Below are 14,179 nucleotides of genomic sequence, written 5' to 3'. Positions count from 1 at the left end.
CCCATTGAGGCTTCTATGGTTTTCTTTTCCTTTTTGCCATTTGGCTCGACTTTTTACTCCTGCTTGGGTGTAACATCATTCGCGGGGCATTTGAGTGTACTTGACAACACGCCGAGATACAGAATACTTACAATCCACAGGCTCTCAGCACAGTGCAGACGGTGGCTTGTGAATGGAGTATGTGGGTGCCTCACATGGAATCTGTGTCTCTGGGGCGGACAGTGGGGAATCCTCCTGGGGCTTCCCGCTTGGCTCAGCCTCTCTGTAAATGAGGTGGGTGACATCTTCTCAGCCTCTCCTGCTTTCTGAAATGAATGGAGGGGCTGGCCGGCCACAGTGATGCCCCCTCTGGGGGAGGGAGCCGCAGCGGAGGCACCAGCTGGCTCTGCGATGTTGCATCTTCTGAACAGAACCCAGTCTCCCAGGCCGCCTGACCCGTCGACGCACTGAGGCAAACGTGGCTCTCTGGACCCTGCTCCCACCCACGGGGGTCCTGGGCCCCCTTCCAAACCTCTGATCAATGCTGAGGTCCCCAGAGCTGTCTCCTTTGCTGTCGGCTCCCACGTGGCCCCACCAGGCTCCTTCCTGCAGCTCTGACACGTTGAATCCCAGGGTGATCACAGAGTAACTTCACGCTAGGTCTCCTGGGACAGGAGCCGGCTGGTCTCCCTTTGATTCTGAGCACCGGGCCCCATGGAACTCGGCAACAGTCTGCATGGTCAGCCGCCACCCTCCCAGGGAGCTGAGGGAAGGGAGCAAACCAAAGGTTGGAGGGAGTTTTGTTCTGGTGACTGTTCAAATTTGAAATGAAAATCACACAAGCAACTCGTGTTTTGGCCTGAGAAGAGGACGAGCTGTGGGTGATAGAATTTACCTCCTCATCCTCTCCTTCCGCTCTTCATGGTGGTGAGAAGACGCCAGTTTTTATGGAGTTCCAGAAGGACACTCCGTGTCTGCTCTGAGTTTCAGCTCCATCTCCTCGGGTAGGGTGGGGGCACACCCTATGCACACCACGCACCGGGAAGCAGTCCTCACAGCACCTGTCATTGCTGCAATTTCACATCAGTGCACGTGGTCACTCGATGCCCACCTGCGTCCCCCGCTACCACGCAAACTCCTTGAGGGCCGGGGTGTCATCCCCAGCACCTGTCACCTGGTCCATGAGAGACACTCGATAAGCATCATCCCAGTGAAGCAGTGAAAGTCACGACCAGTCCTTTTGTGCCCCTGAGTGCTTCTCCTTAGCCAGGCTGCAGACCAGGGAGAACCAGCCCTCTGAAGATGCTGTGAAACAGTAACCAAGGGAAAGAGGGAGGGAAACCATTAAGTGTTTATACGTGGATAATGTATTGAAAAAAAAGACACATAACTCAGTGAAGGAGTTCACTTTTTTGGGTAGGGGGAGATAGTTAGATTTACTTACTTATTTCTTAGTTTTATTGGGTAGAATTGTTAGAACTTGACTGCACATGTACAATATAGTGCACATATACATTGTATATATTTAATGGAGGTGCCGGCGATTGAACCCAGGGCCTTGTGCATGGTAAGCACACACTCTGCCACTGAGCCATAACCTCTCCACCCCTGGAGTTCACTTTTTAATCCTCACAATTGTGTTGCGAACCTAATTATGCTCATTCTGCAGGTATATACTCCTCCTATACAGATGAGGAAGCTAAATTTGAATGAAGGGACTTGCCGGAGATCAGAGAAGTACTGAGTGACTGGATTTGAATTCCAGTCCGTCCTCCCCACTTAGCACCACCATCACAGTGCCCGCCCGTAGGCAAACCGAGGAGTCTGAGAACCAAAAGACTCTCATTCCTCCAGCCCACACTTTTTTTTGAAAGCTACTAGGGAACCAGGGGGCACTGTCTTGACTTTATAGGATGGTTGCCCTTTCTGGCCATTTAAAAACTATAAAGCACCTGCATGCTATAAATGCACCTTCACCCCGTGAGGCTGGCCGCTGGGGTAATTGTAGTGATTCGGGCCTGGGAGGGTGGCTTCTGGGTCAGCTGCGAAAGCACAGCTTGGAAAGGGAGGAAACATGGTCCCCTGAAGCCTGAAGGGAACGTTAGTCAGTTTAGTTCACACCTAACGCCTGTTGTTTGGCGCAGGCGGAGTGAAGTTTTTCCGTGAGAAAAGTGACCCGTTATTAGCATGGCCAGGTGTGTGCACAAGGACTAATTCTCTGACTTGTCCCTTCCCAAGCGCTTGGAAAATTCTTACCATTTACTTGGCGCTTTTACATTTTTCTTATATTCCTATTTTTTGTTTTTAAGTTAAAGTAAACTTCACTTAACTCAATGTTAAGTATAAACTGACCCCTGGGCAGAATGAGGGAAACCACTGCCCCTGGTGACAGCAGTGCTCTGTAGCTGATGCCACTTTTTTTCTTCACGTGTTTTTAATTTTTGTTTTTTATTGAAGTGTAGTTGATTTACAACGTTAGTTTCAGGTGTACAGCAAAGCAATTCAGTTACACTTACCTATTTTTTTTCAGATTCTTTTCCATTATGTTCCTACAAGAAATTGGGTGCAGTTCCTTGTGTTGTACAGTAGGTCCTTGTTGATCAATTTTATATTTAGCAGTGTATATATGTTAATCCCAAACTCCTAACTTATCCTCCCCTGCCTGTTCCCCTTTGGTAACCATAGTTTGTTTTCTGTGTCTGTGAGTCTATTTTTGGTTTGTAAATAAGATCTGAAAGAGAAATATGATATCACATATATGTGGAATCTTAGAAAAAAGATATAAAGCTATTCTTTTTTTTAACAAAATACTTTTTTAATCCAAAGTCATCTGAATTCTTTTTTAAGCCCATTTAAAATATTGAAATACAGTTGATTTATGATGCCCATCCTTACGGCACGTATTTCCTAATCAAATAACGCATTGTTTCATCTCAGTCCTTTCTGGTCTCTAACACTCAAACAGTGCGCTCAAAGGTAAAAGGCAGATAACATTCCTTTTCTCTACGAGTTTCAGGGCCAAGACTGTCTGCAGGTTGTCATGGTCAAGGCTGTCCCAGCAGGCGTGGGATCAGTGGACCCACAGAGGAGATCAAGATCCCCATTTTAAGGGGTTAGGAAGGTGGGATTGTCTACACTGAGATCCAGAAACAGACTCAGGTTCTGTGATGCTACCTAAGGCTTATACAACTGGGGGTGCCCACTTTCAGAAAAGGAAAATACCAGATTACAAATTAGGTGCAAGGACTTGGCACAGACCTTGAAGCTTAAGTGCCATCAGCTTCGTGGTAAATACTCCATGTCTGCCAAGACTTGAAAAATAAGTAGGACTTAGTCAGACAAAGAGCTGTAAGAAGGGAGAGCGGGCTGAGGACCTGACAAATGCAGAAACAGAAGTCTGGGGCAGGAGGGGGCGTCTGGGGGCTGCAGGCCCCTACAGGGCCCTGGAAAAGGAGCTGGGGACGCGGCCAAGGGGCAGCTGAGAGGGTGATGACGAGGGGCCTGCTACACTGAGCCAGCGAGTGTGAACTTTCTGCCCAGGGTACCAGAGAGCCACAGAGAGTTTGGGGGTGGGGGTGGCACGGTCTGATTTGCAGTTTGGACCCTCCCAGCCACCACAGTGGGGAGGGGGAAACTGGAAATCACGTGAGGACCCCCCCACCTCCATGTTCTCTATCCCCCACTTAAGTTTTAGTTTAATACAGCTGCTCCCATTACAAATACAAATCTTTTCCTCTTAAGGCAGCTCGTGCTCATGGCCGTGTGCATTTCAAAAGCAGTGTCTGTGACACTGTCCCCGAGCAGCCCTCCCTCCGCTCTGTACACAAGAAACAGCCCCCACCCAGCATCTGAGGAAGGCCACGGCAGAGTCGTGAGCTGTTGCGCTTTGAAACCCACGTGAATACTGCTAAGGAGAAAAAAACATTCGTGACTCTTGGGAGTTTATTCCAGGGCAGTGGCGCCAGGTGTAGGGACGGCTGCCATGGGGTCCTGCAGTCAGAGAGAGGTTCGGCTCAGCTCCAAGGAGACCTTGGCCAGGTGGGAATTTACAGCCAAGGAGCAGGGTGGGGGGCAGTGGGTGGGAAATTACTAAGAGGAGCCATCAGGGGCAAGTAAGGGGCTTCCGGCTAAACTGGCCTAACAGGACTCCTGCTGAAGGCAGGCCAGGGTGACCAGACCTCCCCTGGGGGTGCTGGAGGGGTGAAGATCGGATATGGAGGAGGGGGGAGGGTTCTTGCAAAACCTGGACAACGCAGAGACGACAAGAAGGCCAAAGAGCGGGCCTAGGTGGAAGAGAGTTCAGGGGGGCCAGCGAGGAGCTTGGTCAAAGAGAGGCTGTCCGTACGGAAGCTGAGTGACCTTGGGGCCGGGACATGGACCCTCACCAGCCACATGGCCCTCAGGTGTCATTAAGGAGCTGAGAATCCTCTTACCAGGAGGAAGCAGATGGGTGGAAAATAGGGAGAGAAGGAAGCAAAGGGCCCAGGACCTTCCTCAGGTGTTTCCCACGTTTGGGGTGGGGGCTGCTGCCAGGATGCGCAGGAAAGCAGGTGATGCAGTAAGGTGGGGTGCGCACGCGCAAGGCCTCCGCTTTGGTGTTTGCCACCTGCTTGCCACGTGGGCTTCCCGCGGGCCTGGGAGGCTGAGCTGGCCGCCTGGTGGAGTGCAGTTCCTGAAAATCAAAGACACCACCACCCCAACTCCGCACCCAGCAAGGTGGGCTCAGTGTGTGTGTTTGTGTGGGTGGTAAAAAACGTGTAACGTAAATTCACCCTCTGAACAACTTTTAAGTGTGCAATACAGTATGTTAGTTACGTACACATTGTTGTACAACTGATCTCTAGAACTTCTGCATTTTGCATGACTAAAATTCTACACTCCCCTCTCCCCCACCCCCGCCCCAGCCCCTAGCAAACACCGTTTTACTTTGTTTCTATGATTTTGATTGGTTTAGATACATCACAGAAGTGGAATCATATAATATTGTCCTACTGTGACTTGTTTCACTTAGCATAATAACGTGCTCAGAGTTCACCCATGTTGTAGCAGAGGACAGGATTTCCTTCTGTTTCTAGGCTGAATAATATTCCATTGTCCGGACGTACCTCAGTTTGTCTATCCAGTCATCCCTCGATGGACGTGAGGTCATTTCTGTCCCTTGGCAATTGTGAAGAGTCCTTCTATAAAGACTAGAGGCATCTGTCATAGTGGAGGGAGCTGTCAAGATTACTATTACAGTCAGCACGTTATACTGTGATGCTGAGTTTCTCAACATCACTATGAGAGAAATGCAAATCAAGACCACAGTGAGGGGTCATGTCACACTGGTCAGAATGGCCATCATTAAAAAGCCTACAAATAATAAATGCTGGAGAGGGTGTGGAGAAAAGGGAACCCTCCTGCACTGCTGGTGGGAATGTAAATTAGTGCAGCCACTATGTGGGGTTCTTTTAATAGGTTTATTTACTTTATTTTTATTTATTTTTTGAATGGGGCAGGTAGCTTTTTTTTTTAATAGAGGGACTGGAGATTGAACCCAGAACCTCATGCATGCCAAGCACACGCTCTACCACTGAGCTGTACCCTCCTCCTGGTATTTGTTAAATGACTGAGAAGGAGTTAACCCTATGAGAAGTGACCCGACGTGTGAACATGAAGTGTTATAAATGAGTCCTTGTTCTCTTTCCCTGTTAAAGTTATGTCCTCTCACTTTCTCCTTTCTGGTCTGCATGAGCTGTGCTTCAAATCTCCATATAACATTTCACCTTTTTCTCCTGTGACCTCGAACTTGCACTCAACCTGAGTCCCATCTCCCTGCGAACACTTCCTTAAGCTTCCCAGGGCTGGTGTCTTCCAGCCGCCCCGGGCTTACTTTTGTCGTAATGCTGATCACGTTACTTTGTGATCGTTTGTGTATTAGTCCGTCCGCCCACTAGGCTTTGCCTCGCTAGTCTGGCCACTCATGCCGGCTACAGGTGAGATGCTCCAGTCAGCATTTGTGCAGGAGGGAGCAGAGGCAGGGCTCGGCATCCAGCCTCCTTCCTCTTGAGCTTCACCGTTATCCTGTGTGCCTTTAGAAGCCCAGCCTCTCCTGAGCAGAAGACACTCCACCCCAGCCCAGTCCCTCTGAACACCGTGGGCATCTCGTGAGAAGTCCAGGTAGGGGATGAGGACAGTGGCCCTGTCCTTCCTCCCATCCTTCTCCCCACCTCACCCAAGAGTCTTGGCGTATGTTCTCCAGCAGCTCGCTTCTTCCCTTGAATCATATCAGAGCTCCTCCTGGAGAGTCAAATGAGGGTCAGGGAGAGGCCTTAAAGTCCTCCCTGAGGCCAGATCAAAGAGAAGAGAGTCCGTGTGTGTCCATCAGTTCAGAAAGCTGAAGTCCACCACGGATCTCTTTGTGAACATCACGGGATAAATATGTGACAGCAGAGCAGCTGTTTCCCTCATCCCCATCGGGTTATCTTTAGACCAAGGAGCTCGCCTGACCCTGCAGGGTCCTCTGGGCTGTGTCTGCATCACCATCCCAGTCACTCTGCTCACAGCTTTGCAAATGTGAAATGCCTGACACTTTCATGCCACCCTGTCCCTTTGGACTGCATGAGCCTCCCTCCTGATCCCTCGTAGGGTGCAAGGGCATGGGATTAGCCTGGCCCTGACTGGTCCAGTCCCCTTCCCTCACGGTCTGAGGGTTGTTTGTGCTTCTCTGAGACATGGCCTGGTCTGCCCAGTTCTCTCCCTCCTGCATCCTGCCCTTTGCATGTGACTTCACAGCTCCCCCTGCTGGAGATGGGGTGTATTTCACTGCACACTGACGTTGGACGTGGCCTGTGGGTAGAAGTGACATCACACCAGTTCTGAGCCTTGACCTTAAGAGGCCTCACATGTTTGCTCAACCCTCCTGGGTTTCTGACTCTGCCATAAAAGGATGTGCCCCAGGGAATGATGGTCCCTTCAGCATGGGCCCCAGAACAAGATAAGCAAGGCAGAGCCACCCCAACCAGCTGACTGTCTACAGTTGTCACCCCAGCTGAGCTGCCAGTACACAAGCAAGAGTGAATGCTGAGCTTGGGTGTAGTTTCTTTTTTTTTTTAAATGTTATCTTATTTATTTATTTTTATTGAAGTATAGTCATTTACAATGTGTCAATCTCTGGTGTACAGCACAATGTCCCAGGCATGCATATATATACATATATTCATTTTCATATTCTTTTTCATTAAAGGTTATTGGGTGTGGTTTCTTATGCAGCAGCCGCTGACTAATACAACTCTCTGCCCTCTTCGTTCCTCAGCCTCGTAGAAGAAAGGAAACTAACATTTTCTTTTTTTTTAATTTTTTTTGAAGTATAGTCAGTTCACAATGTTGTGTTAGTTTCTGATGTACAGCATGGTGATTCAGATATATATATATATATTCCTTTTCATTTTCTTTTCCATTATAGGCTATTACAAGGTATTGAATATAGTTCTCTGTGCTATACAGTAGGGCCTTGTTGTTTATCTATTCTGTATATAGTAGTTAGTATCTGCAAATCCCAAATTATCCCTCCATACCCCACATTTCTCCCAGTAACCACAAGTTTTGTTTTCTATGTCTGTGAGTCTGTTTCTGTTCTGTAAATAAATTCATTTGTGTCATTTTTTTAGATTCCACATATAAATGATATCATATGGTATTTGTCTTTGTCTGACTTACTTCACCTAGTATGATCATTTCCAGGTCCATCCATGTTGGTGCAAATGACATTATTTCATTCCTTTTTATGGCTCAGTAGTGTTCCATTGTGTGTATATATACCACATCTTCTTTAACCAGTCATCTGTTGATGGAGGTTCAGGTTTCTCCCACGTATTGGCTATTGTAAATAGTGCTGCTTTGAACATTGGGGTGCATGTGTCTTTCCGAATTAGAGTTTCCTCCAGATATATACCCAGGAGTGGGATTGCTGGATCATAGGGTAAGTCTATTTTTAGTTTTTGAAGGAACCTCCATACTGTTCTCCACAGTGGCTGCTCCAAATTACATTCCCACCAACAGTGTAGGAGGGTTCCCTTTTTTCTGCAGTCATGCTAGCATTTATCGTTTGTAGACTTTTTAGTGATGGCCATTCTGACTAGTGTGAGGGGACACCTCCCTGTGGCTTAGATGTGCATTTCTTTGACTGTTTGCAGTACTGAGCATTTTTTCATGTGCCTGTTGGCCATTTGTACGTCTTCACTGGAGAAAGGAAACTACGTTTTCCGAGCACCTGCTAAGCCAAGTGCTTTCACATATGTTATTATATGTAATTTTTCAAATGTTCTATGAGGTAGGCATTCTTTTTCACATTCTACAGACAGGAAAATTGAGGCTCCGTGAAATGAAGTAACTTATCTGAAGTTATAATTTGAGTAAGTGACAGAATTAGGATTCCACACCAGATCTTCTGACTTCATGAGAAACACCACTTCTGCTGCCGAATACATCATAGAGATCAGATGAGGTCGCAGGAGCATCTGACTGCCGTCCCCACAGAAGGTAATTATAGGCTTTGTACACCAGCACTGGTTCATTGGAGGAAAGAGATATTCACCTCATTGTGTATAAACCAGAAGGAAAAACTGTTTAATGTGGGAGAGTAGGACCTGGCATGACTGTCACCCAGGAAACTCTCCCTAATACTTACACCAGTACAGATAATGAGCCCTAGGCATGATTAGCTATTTGGAATAATCCTTTTATCTTTTGACATCAAAATATCCTCCTCTCCTTTGACTCAGAGCAGCTCTGAGACATGCTCGCTGAATTCATGCAATGTCATTTTGGGACCCTCCTGCCCTCCTCCCTGCTCGCATTTGAAATTCACTTCTTACGAAATCATCACTCTGCAATCCACCTCAAAGGCACACGTGTTGGTCACAAAGCTTGGGAGGAATTTTAACAGTGTATCTTGGGCAATTATAATGACAGCGTGGATTTTTAACCCAAGTAGAACACAAGAATGTGGGAGAAGAACTTGTTTTTCTTTTCCTTTGATCTCCTAAAAGCAAGGTTCCTAACATGTCTCAAGAAATGGAATAAATAAGGAGGAACAAGATGAAAAAAATCAGGGCAGAGAAGAGTGAAAATGAATCTCTTCCTATGTGCGGAAACCCCAGTCACTCTAAGAGTGTTAAGTTATGGAATTTTATAACTTGAGGAATGTATACATTATCCAAGGGGGGGCTGTGTTCCAAGCCCCCCACTATCAGCAGGCTGAAACCGCAGCTAGTACCAAACCCTGCGTATACTATGTTTTTTCCTATACGTACATACTTGTGGTAAAGTTTAATTTATAAATTAGGCACAGTAAGAGATGAATAACCACCAATAAAAAAATAGAACAGTTGTAACAGGATACTGTCATAAAAGTTATGTGAATGTGGTCCCTCCCTCTGTCGAAGTATCTTGTACTCAGCATTCTTCTTGTGATGCTGCGGGGTGATAAAAGGCCTGTGTGATGAGATGAAGTGAGGTGAATAGGCTAGTACTGACCTTCTGCCAGAAGGTCAGGAGGAAGTGGAAGGGACGGAAGGAGGGAGGGAAGAAGGAAGGAAGGATGGATTACTATCCACAACATCAGGCAGATTTCTACATGGGAGATCTCCACGATGCAAGCCATAGCCTTTTTTGTTTTTACGCTTCCCATGGCCTCAGTCATTTCCAGCACCCACCTCCCACCCGCCCTCCTCCCCAAGCTCACTCCCACCTCCAGCCACTGAAATGTGTATGTCAATTAGTCGATGAACAAATTAGTCCATGATGTCAGCAGAGAGCCAGTAGAATTAAGGGCATTTTAGGGAGTCTTACAAAGACAGTGGACGCTTCTTGTTTGTGGTCAAAGCCACGGGTGACTGTCGCTTCGCCTGCTCCAGACTGGCCGAGGGACGTGCCTCAGCCAGCAGGGCCTCTGCACTGAGGCCGGGCCTTGACGCGGGGTGGACGCCACCAGGGCTGAGCCCGCCACCCACGGAAGTTGATACGGTTGATGTTGTGGCTTGCTTTTAGCATTTCCATTAAGCTGAAGAGGAAAGGGAGGAAGGCACAGAGGAATACAGTTCATTTAGTTAAAAAAAAAGACAAGACGCGAGGAGGAGTTTGAACTCTGACCCTAATCCAAATGCTGCAATTTTTGTCCCTAAATTCCCTTGTAGGGAGACCTCTCCCTGGGCCAGGATGTGCCTGGATCATTGGGATCTGAGTTGTCAAGCAGAAAAAATACTGAATTAGGTTCTGTCCAGTCCTTTTGGGGATTTTGTTTGTTTGCTTGTTTGTTTGAAAGCAACTGTTAGAATTCATTTCACTCCCTAAATCTTTGCGATACATTTTCCAAGGGTTGAGGTTGCACAAGGCTCGTGTTAGCTAGCTGCCTTCATGCTCGTGTCTAGCGGAGAGCGGGATGCTCGCCTTCACAGCCTTTCCCCATGTGTTTTCTCTTTTAATGTTCAAAACAACTCGCTGAAGTATGTGCCCTGTGAATCTCATTTCGCGAATTAGGAACCTTTAGGAGGCCTAAAGAGATTAAGGACTGTCCTCGCTCGCAGCCACATAACTCATCAATGCAAACTCAAGTTTGTCTGCTGGAGCTGCAGAGAATGCTCTAATTCTGTTTCTTCTCTGACAAAGGTTTCTGAATTTTAACTTTTATGACACTAGATTCTGACAAGATGGCTTGAATAGCGTGTGCCCTTCCATTTGCCATTCTGAATTTCTAAAATGTTCTATCTTTGCGGGGAGGGGACAGCTCAGTGGCAGGGCGCGTGCTTAGCACGCACAGGTCCTGGCTTCAATCCCCAGTCCCTCCATTAATAAATAAACAAATAAGCCTAATTGCATCTCCCTCCAAAAAAAATTAAAAATTTCAAAATCTTTGGACATCTCTAGCCTTGTCTTTGATAACAGGAAATTTGGTATATTTCATAATCATTTAAAAATACTTATAATCTTCAATAGCAGGGTCCCCCAAGTTCTATAGAAATTGAACTTGACTAAAAATTTTGTATAGACAAATAAGAAATGTGCGCATAGAGCAGTACATGTACTGGAACGGCACTGGTGATGTTAACAGAAATTGTTCTGTATTAGGAGGGAGAGTATAGTTTATCCTTTACAAGCAAGCTTCTTGAAGAAGGAATCTGTACACCACTTTCCCTTTTTATTCTTTCCTCAACTCACAGTACTCTCCCTTCTGCCCTAACTACTCCTCAGAACTGCCTGTTACCTACCCACCACCAAGTCAGCAGACACTTTTCTGTCTTTGAGTTTGGGCTGCTGTAACAAAGCACCTCAGACTGGTTGGCTTATAAATGACAGAAATCCATTTCCTGCAGTTCTGAAGGCTGCAAGTCTGAGATCAAGGTGCCAGCATGGTTGGGTTCTGGTGAGCCCTCTTCTGGGTTGTAGACTGCCAACTTCTTACTGTAGAAGTTGGTAATAGGAAATGACCTAGCTCTCTGGCCTCTTCTTATAAGGGCATTAACTGTTTTTTTAAAATTGTAGTTTTATATATTATTTATATATATACATAGTAATTTGTATCTGTAAATCCCCAACTCCCAGTTTATCCCTCCCTACCCCTTCTCTGCCCTGGTAACCATAAGTTTGTTTTCTATGTCTGTTAGTCTCTCTCTATTTTGTAAATAAGTTTATTCATATCATATTTTAGATTCCACATATAAGTGATACTTGATATTTGTCTTTCTCTGACTAACTTAACTTAGTATGATAGTCTCTAGGTCCATCCATGTTGCTGCAAAAGGCAATACTTCATTCTTTTTCATGGATGAGTAGTATTCCATTGCATAAGTATACCATATCTTCTTTATCCAGTCATCTGTCGATGGACATTTAGGTTGCTTCCATGTCTTGGCTATTCTAAATAGTGCTGCTGTGAACATTGGGGTGCTTGTATCTTTTCGAATTAGAGTTTTCTCTGGATATATGCCCAGGAGTGGAATTGCTGGATCATATGGTAAGTCTATTTTTAGTTTTTGAAGGAATCTCCATACGGTTTTCCACAGTGGCTGCACCAAACTACATTCCCACCAACAGTGTAGGAGGGTTCATAAAGGCACTGATCTTATCATGAGAGCTCCACCTTTATGGCCTTACTACTTCCCAAAGGCCCCACCTCCAAATACTGTCATGTTGGGGATTAGATTTCAATAGATGAATCAGGGGGACACGTTCAGTCTTAGGTCTTTACCTTGTTCATTCACTGATGACACTGTTCACAGTGGCTTCTTCTCTTCCTCGCATCACCCCTGTCTTTGGTGACCCTTTCTCTTGTTTTCTGGCTTCTTCTCAGTGTCCTTTGCAATTTCCTCTTCCTCTGCTTGCACCTAAATGCTTGTGTCTCTGTTCATCTTTGCTCTGCACCCTATCCCTGTGTAACCACACGCCATGAACTCTACTACTGTCAACTTGATAAGGATTTCCAAATTCATTCATTTGGTCGTTCATTCAGCAACACTGGTGAAACATCTACAAAGTGCCATGTTCTGGGATATGTCAGTGAACAAAGTGGAAGGGGAAAGTTCCTGCTCTACACAAGACAATAGGCCATAAGCAGCAACAACAAAATGAGTAGATTGTACAGTGTGTTAGAAGGTGGTAAGGGAAGTAGGGTAGAGAAATGGAGATCAGTGGTGTGGAGGGGAGGCTGTAATTTTCAGTGAAATGGACAGATTAGGCTTCATTGAAGGTGATAGTTTAGCTGACTTGAAGGAGAAGAAGGAGTGAGTCATGAACACATCTGGAGGAAAAGCAGAAGCAACAGACAGTGCAAAGATCCTGGGGCAAGAAGGTCTCTGTCATATTCAAGAGACGGCAAAGAGACTGGTGTGGCTCGGGAGCCAAGGCAGTGAGGGGGAGGGTGACAGGGAATGAGGGTATAGGGTCTGTAGGCCATTGTAAGTACTTTGGTTTCCTTGTGAGTGAACTGGTGGTCACAGCAGGGTTTCAGGTTGAGAAATGGGACAGTCTTGCTTACATTTTAACAGAATCACTGTCTTAGGTTGGGTTGCCCAGGAAGCAGACTCTGAAACTCAGGTAGTGTGCAGGAGGTTTCCGGGGGGCCGCTCTTGGAGACACGTGGAAGGGAGCCAACAAAGCAGAACTGGGGAGATGCAGTTGAACTTAACTAGTCATTGGATGCAGGTTGCCTCAGTTGAGGAGAGTTACACCCTTGGGCAGACAGCATCCTTCAGCTCAGAGCCATTCCCAAAGGGAGAGTCAACAGAGAGTCATTGTAGTCCACTCTCCATCCAGAAGGGGGCACCTGGGTGGTACCCCACAGCATCCCCTCAGTCCATCCCTCGCACATCTCACTGTTCAGTTCCCATATGGAAGCTGAGTTCCACCCTCCATCTTCTGGTTGGTCCTTGCTGCTGCGGCTCATCTCATAGTGCACATGCTACCCATCCTCTTCCTCCTCTGCTACCCCTGGTAGACTAACCCCACCTTCAGCCAATCTATTCTCAACATAGCAATGTGAATGGTCCTACCAAAGCATGCCAGATCACGTCACTTCTCTGCTCAAAAGCATCAAGCAGCTACTCTCCATATCAGTGTAAAAGCTAACATCCTCTCCTGCTTTGTACCACGTTCTTGCCAGAGGCTGCATCCCCGACCTCATCATCCCTGTTATTCTCCTTCTCATTCATTCAGCTCCCGCTACACCAGCCTCCTCCCTCCCCCTTGCACACATTTTTGTAAGACACTCTGGCGGTATCTGTTTTCCTACTCTTTCCGGAGGAGCCCTGAACAAGCAGGATAATCAAAAAACAAGAGTCAAGATGCTTCAGACTGAGATGTTAAGCATTCCCATCTGGTGGTGTAAAAAGGTTGTCTTCTGCAAAGATGATCTGAGCCACGTCATTTAAGTTCATTCTCAACTTAAAAGAATTCAACTGTTGGTTGAAAAAGAAAGAGAAGAAATCACTTAAATAGTACACGTTACTTGGGCAGCAGTGTGCCCTAGGGAAAGGATGCCAGTAGTCCTGAAACCCTTGAAAAGAAAGCTTGATTAGCTTTAAAGCCATCCCAAAAAAGTGAACTTTATTGTTTAGGTGTCTAAGCAAGATGGTTTCCTTGGGTAAGAGAGTGAGCAACTGAAGAACTGTAGAGAAACACTGATGATAAAGAATTAGAAGGAAAAAATCCAGATTTTTGCACACAC

Source organism: Camelus bactrianus, chromosome 11, assembly GCF_048773025.1.
Source record: "Camelus bactrianus isolate YW-2024 breed Bactrian camel chromosome 11, ASM4877302v1, whole genome shotgun sequence".
In the NCBI taxonomy this organism is placed as follows: Eukaryota; Metazoa; Chordata; class Mammalia; order Artiodactyla; family Camelidae; genus Camelus; species Camelus bactrianus.
This window is presented reverse-complemented; position numbering follows the sequence as displayed.